A 13,060-nucleotide genomic window follows, 5' to 3' on the forward strand; every position below is an offset into this window, starting at 1 on the left:
GAGCACTGAAGTCTAGGAATTTTTAACATGGAGATATAATGAAGAAAGCATGATGTTGCTAAACAGGATTGGTTTCATTCCTGCCCTTGTTACATACTTGGCTACTTGGCAAGTTACTTCTGGATCTGTTTCATCATCCATAAAATGGAGCCACTGCTTCTTTGGATTGAATGAGAGTAAATGTCAAGTGTCTGGCACCTGTTAAACCTAACTCCCCTGGCCCCTTGTATAGAGTATTAGTCCTTGGCCCTGACTTTGCAAGTAATTCACAGTATGACCTCTCTCTCCTCTGGCTCTCTCGGGACCTCTGTGTGTTCAGTCAGGGGGAGACTGGATGAGATTTCTTCTGAGCTTCTTTTCAGCTCTGACACTGAGTTTAGAAAGTTTGAGTTGGTGCATAAAGGCCCATAGAGACAGTGTGTTAGCAGAAAAGACCAGTGTTAGTTAATGGCAGTAAGCCCTGTGGACGATCAGTCTTGGAGATACCTCCCAGTGGGAGGCAATTTGCAGTCTTGGGGTCTGGAATGAGCTTATGGTGAGCTTATGAGAACATATTTGGCAGCTTAAATAGAAACTATGAAAAGGCCAGTAAAAGAAGTGCAACAGAGTTGGTTTTTGTTGTTCATTTGGTAAGCCGTGTCCGACTCTTTGTGATCCCATGGACTGCAGCACACTAGGCTTCCGTGTCCCTTGCCATCTCTTGGAGTTTGCCCAATTTCATGTCCATTGAATTGGTGATGCCATCCAACCATCTCACTCTCTGTCGCCCCCTTTTTCTGCCCTCAGTCTTTCTCAGCATCAGGGTCTTTTCCAACGTGTTGGCTTTTTGCATCAGGTGACCAAAGTAGTGGAGCTTCAGCATCAGTCCTTCCAATAAGTATTCAGCATTGATTTTCCTTTGGATTGACTGGTTTGATCTCCTTGCTGTCCAGGGGACTCTCTCAAGCGTCTTCTCCAGCACCACAATTTGAAAGCATCAATTCCTTGGTGCTCTGCCTTCTTTATGGTCCAGCTGTGACATCTGTACATGACTACTGGAAAGACCATAGCCTTGACTATATGGACCTTTGTCGGTAAAGGGATGTCTTTGCTTTTTAATACACTGTCTAGGTGTGTCATAGCTTTCCTGCCAAGAAGCAAGCGTCTTCTAACTTCATGGCTGCAGTCACCATCCACAGTGATTTTAGATATCACTGCTTCCACCTTTTCCCCTTATATTTGCCATGAAGTGATGGAACCAGATGCTGTGATCTTAGTTTAATACTGAGTTTTGAGCCAGCTTTTCACCGTCCTCTCTCACCCTCATCAAGAGGCTCTTTATAGTTCCTCTTTGCTTTCTGCAATTAAAGTGTTATCATCTGCATATCTGAGAGTTGATACTTCTGGCAATCTTGAGTCCAGCTTGTAACTCATCCAGCCTGGCATTTTGCATGATGTGCTCTGCATCATAAGGTAAATAAACAAGGTGACAATAAACAGCCGTGTCGTACTCCTTTCTCAATTTTGAACCAGTGAGCTGTTCCATATAAAGTTCTAACTGTTGATTCTTGACCTGCGTACAGGTTTCTTAGGAGACAAGACAAGATGGTCTGGTATTCCCATCTCTTGAAGAGTTTTCCACAGTTTGTTACGATCCACATAGTTGCTTACTGATGTCAAATGAGTATATTCTACAACATTATGTACTTGAATTGCCATTTATTCTTTCTCATTTAAAGAAATAAAGTTGAAATCAGGAGATGCTGTTATCCCAGATTCCTAGTTTTCTTTAAATGTTCAGTGCATCCATATATTATTAATATTGGGAGTTGAGAAACATGGTTTAGATAAAAGGAGCCATTGCATATCATGTATCTGAAATGCCTAGGTTAAACAAGTGTTAATTTCTGACATGATCTCTTTCTTATTTTATCCATGAGACAGATAGGAAGATTAAATTGTTCGAGTGGGCCTATTAGAGGCAGAGGAATATACTTTGTAAAATTAGAACTTCAGGGTGTGGCTAATGACTGTAATCCTAACATAGTAGAAAACATTGTGGATTGGTTGACAGATTTCAAATTTTTTTTATTTCTTCTCAGACTTTAAATTTCATCAAGTTTCACCTGTTGTCAAGTGTGTTACAAGTATCTCTTGAAAAAATACCTAGTTCTGTCACCATTCCCACTAGCAATTTCTCCCCTGAGTTTAGAATTGGGTTTGAGTAATTGTTTCATCTTTTCAGCCCTTGCCTACTCTGCTGGTAATTTCACCCTCCCTTGTGCCTCAGCTTTGAGAACTGTGGCTGATGGTTAGTGGTGTGCATGCTAGGGAAGCTTCCTTCCTGGGATTTTTTCCTGCTTGACAAATGTTCGCCAGAAGTCTTTGAAGTAAAGCAGTCCCCAGTTCTGTCTTCAAAGAAATGGGTCTAAAAACCATAATCTCCACCATATTTAAAGTCACCTTTGTCTGCTTCCCCCACTGCCATCTCTACCCCTGTGCCCTTTTTCCTGGTAATACCTGAACTTGTTATTTTTGTCTCTCTCCCAACCTGCATGTAAACTCCCTGATGACCTTGTATGTTTTACTAATCTGTGAATCTGTGCATCCTCATTATGAGGATGTGGTAATATCCCTCAGAATTGAAGATCAGTGGAGTATCACAGGGAAAATGCTTGGCCCCGTGTGTGTGTATACTTAGTGCTGTCCAATTCTTGGTGACCCCATGGACTGTATAGCCTGCAAGGCTCCTTTGTCCATAGAATTTTCCAGGCAAGAATACTGGATTGGGTTGCTGTTTTCTTCTCCAGGGGATCTTCCTGACCTAGGGATTGAACTTGCATCTCTTGCATTGGCAGTCTCCTGCATTGACAGGCAGATTCTTTACCACTAGCACCACCTGGGAAGCCCTACCAGGTTCCTAGTAGGTGCTCAATAAATAGTAATTCCATCCTACACTCTAAGTTCACCTTCCTCCTCCCTCACATACAATAAGTTAATTGGGAGTATTGTTGAATAACATCTTGAGATCAGAAGAACCTTGTTCATAGGTTTGCAGCTGTAATTACAAGCTATAGGCCAGACTGGATTAACATGACAAAATTTTTATTTAATGTTTGCTTCTTTATTTAGTAATATAATGAGCCTTTGGTGAAATCTTAAGTGGCTGAAGGCTGAGCAATGATCCTGACCAATTTAGAAGACTTAGATGCCACAATATCCCTGCTTTCCACCATTTGTATATAATAATGTGAAATTCAGGCTGTTCTCCAAGTAGAACAGACATACAGAGGGTGTCACAGGGTAGTCTGATTCTGGAGTCAAACTTAATGTAGACAAGTGCTTTCTAGATTTTTATAACCTTACTGTGATTCTGTGGTAAATTTTAACTACTGCCAAGAAGTAACCTAGTTGGACTTCACATGCTCTGGTTCTGCTGAGAGTTAAGTAGTACACTACACAAGAGTATAGTTTTAGATCAGTAGTTTAACTTCTTGAATCCTCACAGATGACTTAAATTATCATTGTAAAACTTTTTAGATGTACCAAGTTGTAAAAGAAGGTGTAACATACCCATGAACCCACCCAAGTCTGTATTACCAATACGAATGAAGCCCCTTTGCACCTCTTCTCTTCCTCCCTGCCCCAGAGGTTCTAATATTGTTTTCATATGTAAAATTGGAGTCTTAGTATCTATTTTGGAAAGTGGTTATTCAGGTTAGATACAAATGCTTGCTACAGTGTCTGGCACATAGTAAAGTTAGGCTGAAGATTCATTTCCACTCTGAATTGTGTGTAATTGTGTAGGTCATGTGCATGTGCAGAAAAAGATGCCACATAAGCTGTGCAGTGCTGGAGACTTGTGCATTTATTTCTATAATTTTACAGCAGATGGCTGTAAGTATCTGGTTGCAGAAGGAAAAAAACCCACGCACTAAATACGACAGGTTTTCAACAGATGCAGGTTGTTTCTAAGTTGCATGAAGGCCAGCATTGGCCTGTTCTCACCCCCATCACTCTTTCCCTCTAAGATCCTACCACTCTTGTCTGTGAATTTTTCTCTACTGAAAGCCAGATATTTTTGCACTACAGCGAATTACAGTCTGGATTTGTCTCCCTGTGGTCATAATCACCAGGGATTCTTAGTGACCTCGATGTAAGAAGCTCTTCCCCAGACACCTCCAGATGGGTGACTACAGGATGGCCAATCCCTTTCTTGGAGAAGTTCTTGAGGGGATTGGGTATTTCTGAATCAGCTTCAATCTTGCATCACCTGCTTTGACAGAATTTTCTTGGTTCCTCTAATGATAAAAAAGGAAAAGTAGCAGCAGCTGGCAAGTGGTTTCCTGATTTCACCCTATGAGTCAGTCTCAGCTATAGATAAACATTTGTAGACTTATCTAGAAAGGGAGCACTTTGTTTCTCTGTTGAACAGTTTTTGAGAATTCTATGGTAAACTTCCTATGAAGAAACCTAAATTCTCATAGCTGTTTATTCATTCTGTTCCTTGCTTACCCACTCAACTTCATCCCCTCAGCCCAGAATCAGGGTTACTTATCTACTTATCTTGACTGGTCTTTGCAGAATTCATTTTTTAAATAAAATATGCCCCTCAATAAACATGTGCTGATGTCCATGAGCCTGGTCCCATGCTAAACACTGGAGATTGGGAGAGATGAGATGCACAACCATGGGGAAATGTGTTATTGTCAAATAGAAAAGCAGAAAACAAATTGTTCCCTAGGGGGGTAAAAAATCATACTGCTAGTCAGCATAGTGGATTGCTCTAACGATAGATACCTACCTCTAAATATGTGAGGGTGCTGATATAACAATTTACTTTAAAATAAATAGCCAGTTTCAAAGAGAGAAATGGGAATTTCAAGATAGCAGAAAGGAAGACAGAATTCATCCGGAAGGTAAGTGGGTATTGAAGTCACATTGGGCCCCAGGACATGTGACTTGGATACAGGTGGGCCTCAGAGGCTAGGGGATAGGGTTTGGATGCCCCAAGGGAGAGAGAAGACAACCTCAGTGTCTTTGAAGGTAAAAACAAAGAATCCTCTGGCACTTGAAAAGGCTGCCTCCGGGAAAAGAGTTTAGAAGAAAACGAAATTCAGCTGTAGTTGTTTCTGAAGGGTGAGTTTGTGATACGATGTAGAAAAACTCCTTAGGAAGAAAGAAGTCCTGAACTCTTGGAGAGGGGAGAATGATCAAGAAAGCCTTTGCAGAGGAGGGGATACTTGGAGCTGAGTTGAGAGAGGCCCTGCCTTAGCGAGTTCGAGCTGCCAGGGCCCACACTTGGCATCAGAATCCATGCGTCTTGTTTGGTTCTGCTTCCCAGAGTGCCTTTGTATAGCTGTGGTTCCAGGATTGCTGTCCAGGTTTCTAACCAGTCATTAAAGATAAATTTTCTCTTGCTTTTTCTTTGCTCTCTGGTCCTTTCATTATCCTCACACAGATCTCTAGGTCAGCTATAGTTCAACTGATCTAAAGTGGGTTAAGCCAAGCGGCTCAGCTTCAGGTTGAGGATTGATGGGACTGGACTGAGCTCCTGTGTTTGGTTTCAGGTTCCATGTAGTTCCTTCTGGGTCCCATGCAGAAGTTGCAGCAGCTACCCAGGGGATGTTCTTATGGTGGATGGCTTGGGGCACAAGAGGCCAAAGGACAGACACCAAGCCACAGAGAGATCCAAGAAGCTCTAAGAACATTAAACAAATTTATACACACAAAACTAAGCATACCATATTCAAAATGCTAAAAGGACTTCCCTGGTGGTCCAGTGGTTAAGAATCAGCCTGGCAGTGGCAGAGGACACAGGTTTGATGCCTAATCTGGGAACTAAGATTCCACATGCCAACTAAGCTGGTGTGCCACAACTATTGAAGTCTGCATGCTCTAGAGCCCTTGCTCTGCAACAAGAGAAACCACGGCACTGAGAAGCCCATGCACCGCAGCTAGAGATTAGCTCCCCACTGGCCGCAACAAGAGAAAGCCTACCTAGAGCAATAAAGAGGCAGTGCAGCCAAAAATAAAATATTCTTTAATTTTTTTTTTAAATGTTAAGAAAAAATCTTAAAGGCAGCCCAGAGGGCAAAAAAAATGGGACATGGCATGTAAAGGAAGCTTAAGAATTATCGGAAACCATACAAGCTAGAAGACAATGGAGTGACTTTAGTACTGAAAGAAAAAACTGTCAATCTAGAATCCTATGCCCACTGAAAATATCTTTCAAAATGAGGGGGGAAATAAAGCCTTTTCTCAGACAAAGAAAAACTGAGGAAATATGTTACTGGAAGAAATATTAAAGGAAGTTCTTCAGACAGAAGGAATAGGATACCAGACATAAACTTGGACCTACACAATGAAAGAGTACTGTAAATGGAGTAGATGAAAGTAAATTTTTAAAAGATTTAATTGCCTTTAATCTAAAGTAGGAGGTCAGTAAACTTTCTGTAAAGGAGCAAATAAATAACTTAGGTTTTGCTTATTACATGATCCCTATTGCAACCACTCTGCTGTGGCATGAAAGCAGTCTTAGACAATAGATAAAGCATGGTGTTTCAGTAAAACTTTATTTATGGATTTAGATTTGCATTTCATATAAGTTTTATGTGCCGCAAATTATCCTTTTTTTTTTTTTTTTGCCAATAATTTAAAATTGTAAAAGCCATTCTTAGCTCATGGACTGTACAAAATCAGTCAGTGAGCTGGTTTTGGCATGTATGAGTTACCCTTTGCTAACCCCTAATCTAAAGCAAAAATAATAACAATGAATTATGTATTTATAGCATGTTAAAGTTTTAAAATGTGAATAAATGAACTGCAATATATGAACTACTAAGCAATATAAAGTAATAAATGATATATGCAACAACATGGATCAATCTTAGAATATTATGCTGAGTGAATACTAGACCAAAAAGACTACATACTATATAGTTCCATCCATATAATATTCCAGAAAAAGCAAGCTAATTTAGTGACAGAATGTGCTTAAGCAGTTGTCTGCAAGTGTAGGTTGAGGCAGGGTTGGGGTAGAAGGGAGAGGATGGAATTTAATAAGCAAAGCAAAGCATATGATAGCAGCATGAAGAACAAAAGGGAGGAAATGGGAATCTACTGTTGTGAGGTCTTTATACTTTCCATGAAAGCAGGATATTATTTGAAGGCAAATTGGGTAATTAAAGATGTGTATTGTAAATCCTATGGCAATCATAAAGTAATCTCTACCTCTTTCCCACTCTCAGCACCAGGGTTTGGGGACTTTCTTGGAAATGCAGAAACAAAGACAATTCAGCTGTATTTCACAAAGTCAGATGTAGGAAGTATGTGAAATCTGGAGCTGCCAGAGTCATGTTATGAACCCAGGGCCTGTGGAAGAATGCAATCAACATGAAGAGATGGGCAGCTGAGAGATAGGAGATGTAGAAGCACAACAACTTTTCATTTAATGTGAACTATTGTATCTTTTTGCCTGAGCTTTTTTTTGGGGGGGTGGTGGGCAGTGAAATTGCCCATCCCTTGCTCTGTAAGAAAATACCACAAATTGATAAAAGGCCTACAGAAAAATATCCCCTGCTTTGAATGTCTCTAGGGAAGGCCTGCATTTTCTTTTAAATAACTTGCTTGATTACCCAGGCCAAGCTTTCAGTTGACTACAGGATCAACTGATCTGAGACCTTCATCACCTCTGCAGAATGCCTTCGTCTTTGCCATATAACATCACTGAATCATGAGACTGAGATCCTATTGTGGTCACAAGTCCTGCCTACACTCAAAGGGAGGGAGTTAATCAGGCATGTACACCACAGAGTGGGGATCTTGGGGACCATCTTATAATCCTGCCTACCACACAGACCTAACAGATGCTCCTGTGCCCTTTACTCAATTAGGAGTCTCTTGGTTTCTGGGATTTTCTGTGTTCTCCCAGATTTCTAGGTTGCCCTCTTCTGACCTCTTTTCACTTGGCTTTTCAATTGCCTGGTTATTTGTCTCTTTCCCGTTAGAAGTTGAACTCAACTCATTCTATGGCCTGTCTCATAGCCTAGCACTGGGTTCATCCATAAACGTGATTCTTATTGGAGATAAAGATTAAACTAGATGACATCAAAGAACGTATTCAATGCTAAAAAAAAAAATCTTTAATTCACCCTGCTGACTCCATCCAGTCCAAACTCTGAATATGGTTGAAGAGATTCTGTCTGGCTTGTCCCTGCACACTTCTCTGCCCTCACTAGTGTCAAAGGTCATTTTGTCTTTCCTGCTGTGCTGTAATAAAACTAAACCACTTGTAGTTTCTAGACTACAATTTGCTTCCTCATAGCTTCAAGATAATGCCTGTGCTATTTTCTCCAACTAGAATGCTCTTCCCTACATCAACTGACTTACTGCTACCCTTCACTCTATATAAGTTTAGAAATCACTACCCCAGGAAACTTCCCTTCATCACCCTCTTCTGCCCTTGTGTGTGGTTGATCCCCTTCTTTGGGCTTGCATAACCCTCTAAGTTTCTCCCTTTCCTAAAACTTGTCATGCCTTGATAAATCCATCTCCCGTACTAATCTGAGCTTCCTGGAGCACAGAGTAAAGCTTCATTATTTTGACTCCTAGCATGAGCCGGGGGAGGATCATGAATGTTTGTTGGGCAAACAGTAATCTCCATGTTTGTTACTGGGGGTCTTCCAAGATATTAAGGTTCCCCAGGGTCAGTGGCAGACCAACCCAGTGGGTTCTACACCCCGGCCACAGGGCAGTGGGCATGACCAGTGTTCAGATCATAGGCTAGTTTCTATTGACTCAGGTGCCGCCTAAATCTCTAAACAAGAGTGGACATAGGAAATTATGAGGCAAAAGCACTAGCATCTTGGCTCACCCTCTCATTTAGAGCTCCATGGTGATGAACTGCAACTGTAAGTGCTGCTCAGAGCCCATTTTTTCCACATCCCCACCAGCGTTTGATATTATCAGTCTGCAAATTTTTGCCACAGAAGCAAATTATATTTAATCATTTCTTTTTTGTATCTATTATTTACTGCTCTATGTCAACCTGCTAGGGCAGGCTCTGTCATAAAGGAAGACTCAGTAGATACTGATTGAATGAGTGGAAGAATGAAAAAAAAAAAAGAATTCCCTGGCAGTCCAGTGGTTAGGACTCCATGATTTCACCGCTGAGGGCCTAGAGTTCAGTCCCTGGTCGGGAAATTAAGATTCTGCTAGCCTCATGGAGCTGCCAAAAAAAAAAAAAAAAAAAGTGCTGTTCAGAAGATGGGGTACCAGTCTGGGACAAACTGATTATCTCTGAGGGACACCTTGTTCATCTTCTTGAGCACTTGACAGTACTTGGCCCTCTCCCCCTTTTCCTGGTGAGCCAGCCACTTTGTTGTTTTACAGAGGATGTGAGCTGGCCCAAACCTCACAATAACCACACACTATTTAGCCCTAGCTTATTTAACTTCTATGCAGAGTACATCATGAGAAATGCTGGGCTGGAAGAAGCACAAGCTGGAAGCAAGATTGCCGGGAGAAATATCAATAACCTCAGATATGCAGATGACACCACCCTTATGGCAGAAAGTGAAGAGGAACTAAAAAGCCTCTTGATGAAAGTGAAAGTGGAGAGTGAAAAAGTTGGCTTAAAGCTCAACATTCAGAAAACTAAGATCATGGCATCTGGTCCCATCATTTCATGGGAAATAGATGGGGAAACAGTGGAAACAGTGTCAGACTTTATTTTTTCGGGCTCCAAAATCACTGCAGATGGTGACTGCAGCCATGAAATTAAAAGACGCTTACACCTTGGAAGGAAAGTTATGACCAACCTAGATAGCATATTGAAAAGCAGAGACATTACTTTGACAACAAAGGTCCATCTAGTCAAGGCTATGGTTTTTCCTGTGGTCATGTATGGATGTGAGAGTTGGACTGTGAAGAAAGCTGAGCGCTGAAGAATTGATGATTTTGAACTGTGGTGTTGGAGAAGACTCTTGAGAGTCCCTTGGACTCCGAGGAGATCCAACCAGTCCATTCTGAAGGAGATCAGCCCTGGGATTTCTTTGGAGGGAATGATGCTAAAACTGAAACTCCAGTACTTTGGCCACCTCATGCGAAGAGTTAACTCATTGGAAAAGACCCTGATGCTGGGAGGGATTGGGGGCAGGAGGAGAAGGGGACGACAGAGGATGAGATGGCTGGATGGCATCACTGACTCAATGGATGTGAGTCTGAGTGAATTCCGGGTGTTGGTGATGGACAGGGAGGCCTGGTGTGCTGTGATTCATGGGGTCGCCAAAGAGTCGGACATGACTGAGCGACTGAACTGAACTGATTTAGCCCTAGAGTTGTGATGGTGGACAGGGGAGCCAGTAACGTCTCACCACTATTGCAAGCAAGAATCCAGCTGGCTCACTGGCCAGCACAGTAACTGAGAAGGGAAGAAATACCCCAAATTGCTCTAGCACGTTACTCCCAAATTGGGTTGACCTGATTTTTTTCTTCAAAGCAATAAACATCTTTTAATCTCAACTATCAGATCAACTTAAAGATCAGAAATGTTTTAAACTCTCACTGTTAATATTTTTGTGGTACTTTAAAAAGAAAAGTGAACTATTACATTTATAAATGCAGTTTCAAATATTCAAAGGCAATTAATTGATGAAGTTTTATTAATGGTACCGTTACCAAACCAAACTTGGTTCTGCTGGCCCTTGCACAATAAAGCCAACCTACTGACCCAGGGTTGTGGCGAAGAAAAGTGCAGCATTTATTGCAGGGTGTCAACACAGAGTCCACACAGCTGGTGCTTAAAAGACCCAGGTTCCCTGATGGCTTTCAGAGAAAGGTTTTTAAAGACTTGGTGAGAGAGAGGGGTTGTATGGTATACAATCAGCTCTTGGACATTTTTCTTATTGGTTGGTGGTGAAGTAATCAGGAGTCAACATCATCAACCTTCTGGTTTCAACTGGACTGGGGTCTGCATGCTTGTGGGCAGCATATAGTTAACTTTTTTCTCCTGGTGGGGGTTTCAGGATCTGCAAAACAAGTCAAAGGATATGGCTCCCAGTATATCTACAGCCCTTGAGGAGGAACTAAGGGGCCTTGGCTAAACTATTATTTTGTCTTGTTTGACTGTTTTCCTTCCTTTCTATATTTTTTTCCCCTCACTTCTCTAATTAAATTTATTCTTTGGAACTTGAGGAAGGCCTAGGAAGCTAAAGTTTTTCTACAACAAGACACACACAGAGTACATGGAGGAGGGGTGCAGGGAAGGGCAGCACAGAGGAGGGGGGCCGGGTCTATCCTCCGAGGGCTCCATAGGGTTTTACAGTACCAAAGAAGCGATTGTTAAACTTACTAGATTAATGAATGGAATTGTAAAATGTCAGTTGAAATCAAGGAAAAGCAAGGTTTGGGGATTTCTAATTTTAGTAAATTGAATATTAGTTTTAAAAAATCAGATTAACTTCAGTCTTTCAGTTCAGTTCAGTTCACTTCAGTTGCTCAGTCGTGTCCGACTCTTTGAGACCCCATGAATCACAGCACACCAGGCCTCCCCGTCCATCACCAACTCCCGGAGTTCACTCAAACTCATGCGCATCGAGTCGGTGATGTCATCCAGCCATCTCATCCTCTGTCATCCCCTTCTCCTCCTGCCCCCAATCCTTCCCAGCATCAGGGTCTTTTCCAATGAGTTAACTCTTCGCATAAGGTGGCCAAAGTATTGGAGTTTCAGCTTTAGCATCAGTCCTTCCAATGAACACCCAGGACTGGTCTCCTTTAGGATGGACTGGTTGGATCTCCTCAGAGTCCAAGGGACTCTCAAGAGTCTTCTCCAACACCACAGTTCAAAAGCATCAATTCTTCGGTGCTCAGCTTTCTTCACAGTCCAACTCTCACATCCATACATGACCACAGGAAAAACCATAGCCTTGACTAGATGGACCTTTGTTGGCAAAGTAGTATCTCTGCTTTTGAATATGCTATCTAGGTTGGTCATAACTTTCCTTCCAAGGTGTAAGCGTCTTTTAATTTCATGGCTGCAGTCACCATCTGCAGTGATTTTGGAGCCCGAAAAAATAAAGTCTGACACTGTTTCCACTGTTTCCCCATCTATTTTCCATGAAGTGATGGGACCAGATGCCATGATCTTAGTTTTCTGAATGTTGAGCTTTAAGCCAACTTTTTCACTTCTCTTTTGCTTTTTAGTTCCTCTTCACTTTCTGCCATAAGGGTGGTGTCATCTGCATATCTGAGGTTATTGATATTTCTCCCGGCAATCTTGCTTCCAGCTTGTGCTTCTTCCAGCCCAGCTTTTCTTATGATGTACTCTGCATATAAGTTAAATAAGCAGGGTGACAACATACTTGACGTACTCCTTTTCCTATTTGGAACCAGTCTGTTGTTCCATGTCCAGTTCTAACTGTTGCTTCCTGACCTGCATATAGGTTTCTCAAGAGGCAGGTCAGGTGGTCTGGTATTCCCATCTATCAGAATTTTCCACAGTTTATTGTGATCCACACAGTCAAAGCCTTTGGCATAGTCAATAAAGCAGAAATAGGTGTTTTTCTGAAACTCTCTTGTTTTTCCATGATCCAGCAAATGTTGGCAATTTGGTCTCTGGTTCCTCTGCCTTTTCTAAAACCAGCTTGAACATCTGGAAGTTCGCGATTCACGTATTGCTGAAGCCTGGCTTGGAGAATTTTGAGTATTACTTTACTAGCGTGTGAGATGAGTGCAATTGTGCAGTAGTTTGTGCATTCTTTGGCATTCCCTTCCTCTGGGATTGGAATGAAAACTGACCTTTTCCAGTCCTGTGGCCACTGCTGAATATTCAAAAATTTCTGGCATATTGAGTACAGCACTTTCACAGCATCTTTCAGGATTTGGAATAGCTCAACTGGAATTCCATGACTTCCACTAGCTTTGTTCATAGTGATGCTTTCTAAGGCCCACTTGACTTCACATTCCAGGATGTCTGGCTCTAGGTGAGTGATCCCACCATCGTGATTATCTTGGTCGTAAAGCTCTTTTTTGTACAGTTCCTCTGTGTATTCTTGCCACCTCTTCCTAATATCTTCGGCTT

This window comes from Bubalus kerabau, chromosome 13, assembly GCF_029407905.1.
Source record: "Bubalus kerabau isolate K-KA32 ecotype Philippines breed swamp buffalo chromosome 13, PCC_UOA_SB_1v2, whole genome shotgun sequence".
Taxonomy (NCBI): Eukaryota; Metazoa; Chordata; class Mammalia; order Artiodactyla; family Bovidae; genus Bubalus; species Bubalus kerabau.